Source organism: Tupaia chinensis, unplaced genomic scaffold, assembly GCF_000334495.1.
Source record: "Tupaia chinensis unplaced genomic scaffold, TupChi_1.0 Scaffold143944_1, whole genome shotgun sequence".
NCBI classification, from domain to species: domain Eukaryota; kingdom Metazoa; phylum Chordata; class Mammalia; order Scandentia; family Tupaiidae; genus Tupaia; species Tupaia belangeri.
The window spans coordinates 18,564-24,362 of record NW_006203795.1 but is presented as its reverse complement, the minus strand read 5'-3'; the positions used below and the strand labels follow the sequence as shown (position 1 = coordinate 24,362).

General features: G+C 42.4%; 2 pseudogenes; one reads left to right on the top strand and one right to left on the bottom strand.

Annotated features, from left to right (window-relative positions):
• Positions 1–1,543: 1,543 nt before the first annotated feature.
• Positions 1,544–4,510, bottom strand: LOC102471829 (protein DEK pseudogene; annotated as a pseudogene).
• Positions 4,509–5,277, top strand: LOC102470976 (dnaJ homolog subfamily C member 9 pseudogene; annotated as a pseudogene).
• The last annotated feature ends 522 nt before the right edge of the window (positions 5,278–5,799 follow it).

Below are 5,799 nucleotides of genomic sequence, written 5' to 3'. Positions count from 1 at the left end.
AGCTGGGTCGTCCAGCGCTGGAGAGGCAGGGGGGGCTGGGGCCCTGGAGGGGGCCCGGCCGTTTGGTGTGTGGTGCGCGGGGAGGAGCCCCGGAGCCCCGGCCATGGGGGCCCTGGAGGGGCCGCGGTGCGGGGGGCCGGCCGTTTGGCGCGCGGGCCTCTGTGAATGCTTTTGAGAAACACATTGTGAAAGAAGCCCACTATTGCCTACGTGTAATCTTCTGGCATCTTACCTGGTGATTTTATCCAATTATGAAGGTGGCCAGGTTTTGTATTAGTATCCCTGTTTCTTAGGGACAAAGGCGTTTAATAGAAATCAGTTAATTACGATAACCCAAATGTACTTGTACTCAATCCCACCCTTTCCCAAAGGTTTTGGAGCTTTGATGTGTTGGTCTGTCCTTAATATAAAATTTCCCCTTAGACACTTCACTTGCAGAGTTAACGCTAACTCTACGTGCAGACTAATGACATGTTCAAGGTGGAGCAGGGGACTGCTACCATGCCCCGTCTCTGGATTCTGCCTTTCTCTGCTCCATTACCTCACCTGGCTGAACACTGACAGTTGACATCCCACACCAGCCTGTGTGAATTTAAAAAGTGATCTGCAGAAAACAAATAAAAACATTTTATTGATATTTAGTATGGTTTTTGTTTTTTTGTTTTTGAGAGGTTTGGGGTTTTTTGTTTGTTTGTTTGTTTGTTTTGTTTTGCTATAGGGCATGTGCACTCACCAGACAGACAGAGACAGAGAGACAGAAAGTGAGAAATTACCCCCCAGCGGGGGTGGCCACGCCGCAATCCCTTCTCCTCCATTCTCCTCTCAGGATCTTGGGCACGCACACACATGCGCCCGGCGTGAGTTTAAGCCACCAGGCCCGGGACTCAAACCGTGGTCGACCATGTGGGAGTTCCAGTGACATAGCCATTACGCTAACTACTGGTCCCACAACAAGTTGGTTTTTAAAAATACAAAAATAGTATCTGTCACTTTTGTCATGCTGACAATTTGACACATTATATACATACAAGAGAAAATTCCAGTTCAGTTGTTTGGACAGCTGTAGCCTGTGTATTTTTAATATACTGAACACTGCCACTGACAGGACAGATGCGTATTCAATATATTTCATATACTAAATACTGCAATGGTATCTGCATGTATAAATGCTAGCCACAATAGTTTTATTTCTACTTGATTAAAAGTATGTCTTAAGCAAGCTATTATTAATTGCACTAAAACCCTCAACAGCTGAAGAATCTATGACCTCATATAAAGAAATGCAAAATGCACAAAATACAACTATAAAGCAAGGGACAGGTACTGTTGTGCAAGAGTTTAAACTAAAAACTGCACAGAAATACAATTAAAACAACAAACTCAAATTTGTGTAACATTCAAGATAAAAGGATCAGCAGTAAGGTCTACCAACACAATGCTTAACAAAGATTTAGAAGAGGAAATACATTCTCTTTGCTGGTATAATGGTATAAATCAGATCTTCAAATCTATGGGAACAATTTATCAGTCTCTGTCCTCTATTTCAAGAAATGAGCTCTTTAACAGTTGTTTTTATAAACTCTTTCAGTTAAATCATAAGCAGGATAATTTTCATCTCTCTTTTTGGAAATTTGCTTCATTGTGACTTCCTCTAGGTTAGCATTGGCCAAGAATTTCTTTACTGTTTCCTTTAACTCAACTGTAGGTGATTTCTTCAACTTTTTAATTAAAGGCTCATCATCTGAACTATCCTCGGATTCACTTTCTTTTTTAGAACTGTTTTGATTCTTCTTGGTGGTACTGCTATCAGCTTTCTTAACCTTAGCACTTTTTATGGATTTTTTACTTTTAGAAATAGCTTTCTTTTTGGGTTTTTCTCTTTCAAATGTCTTTTTTGGCAGCTCTTCTTTTGCTTTCTTTAATCTTCATCATCTGAAGACTCTGTTGTTTTTCATTGGGTCTTCATCACTACTAGATTCATCTGACAGAATTTCAGGACATTTGGCTTGCTTAGCCTTCCTTGCCATTCCAGATCTGTTCCATTCCTTTTTATTGCCTTTGCTAGAGGATTTCTTAGATTTTGACAATGATTTGCCAGAAGGCTTTGGATACATTAAGAAATTCGAGATCCTCTTCACTAGTTCACTATTTACACCCGATCTCTCCAAATCTAGAATCTCACAGATGTTCTTTAACATGGCATTTCTAAATTTTTTCAACATTTCTTCTGTCTTTTTATATTGGATTCTTCCTTTTTCAAATGGGAAGCCACTGAACTGATCCACATTCTTCTTTAACCAGGATATTGTGCCTGGTCTGTTGTAAAGTAGTTTGTGTAGTTTTCTAAGTTCATCTGTTTTCTTCTTACTCAGAAAGAAAGGTATCCTTTCAGTCTCACAAAGTTTTTGCCCCTTTCCTTGAGCAATTGTAAATGGCCCTCGTGGTAAGGAAGAGACTTGCAGTGTTAGCCTCTCTACTTTTTTCTTTTCCCTCTTGCCTTCCACACTGAGACTCTTTTTCTTTCTCTTCCTCAGGGTCCTTGTTTCCGTCGACATCCTCCTCTTCCTCCTCACTTTCCTCCTGGAGGCCAGGGTTCTTGGGCTCCTTCTGGGATGCAGACTGGGCAGGGGTCGCCTCTCCCTCGCTGCCTGGGCCCAGGATGACATGCTGGGCTGCCAATCCAGCCCCCAGCAGGCCTGGGGCACAAGGACACCAGGAGGCTCTGGAGGCGCCGGTGGCAGACGGCAAGCGGAGAGCACGCAGGCTGTGGTGTGGCTTGAGGCTCTCCTGGGCTCTGCTCCTGAGCAGGCAGCTAGAGTTCTAAAGCAATTTTCCGTCCTCAGTTGGTCTCCATGATGGCTGCTGCTCCCTGCTCTGCAGCACAGACTGCTGGGGTAAGGCGAGAAGGGAGCTGGAAGGAGCCAGTCTAGGATGTATCTGGGTTATTAGAAGACAGTGGGAGGTCTCAATGCAGTCTCATGCTTCAGTTGGTCTCATTGGCTGCTGCTGCTTTCTTCTCCAAGTAAAAAAGAATTATTTATTTAATTTAATTTATTATTATTATTATTATTTTCATATGAGCTCACCAGAGAGAGGGACATAGAGAGACAGAGAAAGTAAGAAAGCAAGCCAACAGGTCTGGGACTAGAGCTGTGGTCAGCCATGCAGGAGTCCAACACCTCAACCACCATGCCACCTGCTGACCCCCATCCCTTTTTATCACTTTCCTTTTTATTAAAGGGCAATTGTTTTAAGTTGAGGCTTCTAAGCAACTCAAAACTTCAGGTCTTCTTCTCTGTGAAATTACATTTTTTCTCCTGTTTATTTTGCTTTATTATGATAAAAACAATTTACATAAAGTCTGTCCTTTTAACAAGTGTTTGTTTTTTTGTTTTGTTTTGTTTTGTTTTGTTTTCCCCCCAGAGGTTTTTGCTATAGGAAATGTGTGCTCACCAGAAAGACAGAGAGAGAAAGAGAGACAGAAAGCAAGAAATCACTTCCTGGGGAGATAACCACACTGCAATCCCTTCTCCTCTCAGGATCTTGGGCATGCATGCACACATGCCCAGCATGAGTTTAAGCCACCAGGCCTGGGACTTGAACTGTGGTCAACTACATGGGAGTCCAGAGACATAGCCATTATGCCAACTGCTGATCGAGCCTTTTAACAAGTTTTTAAATGTCTAGTTATTTGACTCTCAGAACAAGGTTGTATGGCAGATCTCTAGAGCTTATTTATCTTGCTTAGTGGAAAAGCTAGAGACTGGGCTATCTGGTGGAATGGTGGTTAAGGTTGGGATCCCACATGGTTGATTGTGTGGTTGGAGTCCAGGCATGGTATCTTCAAAAATATGCTGGGAGTGTGAGCATGTGTGCCCCAAATCTGAGGGTAGAAATGGAATAGAAAGAATTGTGGCTTGGCCATCCCTCCTTGGGGGTGAATTTTCCCCTCCCTCCTCCCTCTTTCCATGAGTGCACTCACCCTCTTAGCAAATTAAAGGAAGAAAGAAAAGTTTGTGATTAATAATGTTGAGTATCTATTAAAGTGCTTATTGGTAATTTTTTTATCTTCATTGGAGAAATGCCTATGCAAATTCAGATTTAAGATGCTTGGGCTTAGAGGTATGGATAGTAAGCCTCTCCAAAGGTACATTTAAAGGGTGGACATTTAAGGAAACCACAAACTTAACACATGACCACATCTGTGATTGGTCAATATAGCACAAGAGGTGATTTTGCTAGTTTTGCAGATATTAATTTCTATTCATTTGGTTGCCATAGGACTGCCCCCTAGTGCTTATGGGAGCCAAATCCTACGTGGATGATGGCAGTTCAAATATTGGTCCCAGCAGCTTTGAAAATATATCAAGTATGTGTGCATGTGTGTAGAAAATAAACTCGTCAACTTAAAGCTGAAATTAAATGTTATGAGAACTCCAGTTGTGAATAGAAATTTCTTTGTAGGCAGCTGGCCCTGTAGGTTTCGTGAAGGCAGCTCACTGCCCAGCATGGGGCTGCTGGAGCTGTGTGAGGAAGTATTTGGTACTGCAGACCTCTACCGGGTGCTGGGCTTGCTGTGCGAGGCCTCGGACGGTAAAGCCTGATTGGGGCTACCACAAGGTGTCTCTGCTGGTGCACCTGGACCAGGTGGGTGAAGGCGACAAGGATGCCACTCACTGCTTTCAGATCCTGGGGAAAGTCTATTCTGTTCTAAGTGACAAAGAGCAGAGAGCAGTGTATGAAGAGCAGGGAACAGTGGACAAAGAATCTGCTGCAGTCAATCAAGACTGAGACTGGGAGGCCTATTGGAAGTTACTCTTTAAGAAGATATCTGTAGAGGACATTCAGGCTTTTGAAAAGACATACAAAGGTTCTGAAGAAGTGCTGGCTGACATTAAACAGGCTTGTCTGGACTTCAAAGGTGACATGGATCAGCTCATGGAGTCTGTGCTTTGTGTGCAGTACACAGAACCCAGGATAAGAAACATCATCCAGCAAGCTACTGATGCCAGGGAGGTCCCATCCTATAATGCCTTTGTGAAATAATCAAAACAAAAGAAAGCAAGAAAAAGGAAGGCTCAGGCTAAAGAAGCAGAAATAAGCAGGAAGGAATTGGGGCTTGATGAAGGAATGGATAACTTGAAGGCAGCCATTCAGAGCAGACAAAAGTATCAGCAAAAGGAAATGGACAATTTTCTGGCTCAGATGGAAGCAAAGTACTGCAAACCTTCGAAAGGAGGAGGGAAAAAAACAACTCTCAAGAAAGAAAAGAAATAATTAATTTTTTTCTTCAAGGGTCCTTAGGTGTTAATCAGTGCCACTGTAGGCACAGTCAAGATTTTAAGGCAAAAGTCAACCACACCCTTAAGAGAAGTTGTCTTTCCAAGCTAAATTATTCAGACCAATTAAACCAAGCAGAATCTCTCAACATATTAGTGGTTTCTAGAAATCTCCTGACGTTGTGTAATGTTCTCACATAAAGAAGATTGGTAGTGATAGTTGGGAGGGCAGAGGGCAAGTGGTCACAACACTTGGCTTTGATGGATTTTCTGAATGCCAAACTCTGTCCAAAATGTGGATCTGTCCATGCTGTTCAGTAATGAGCATGTCTCTTAGAACAGGTGTTCCAGTAGAACACTTTCAGAACATTTGCTACACAGCTATCTTATAAATACTTGCCTATTTGCTATTGATCTTAATGGTTTTGAATAGACCTCTCTTTGTTTACTCAGCTGAATTTTGTACAATTCTTGAAGTTCAGGAGGAAGAGATGTTCAAATTACTTAAAGCATTTTTGTA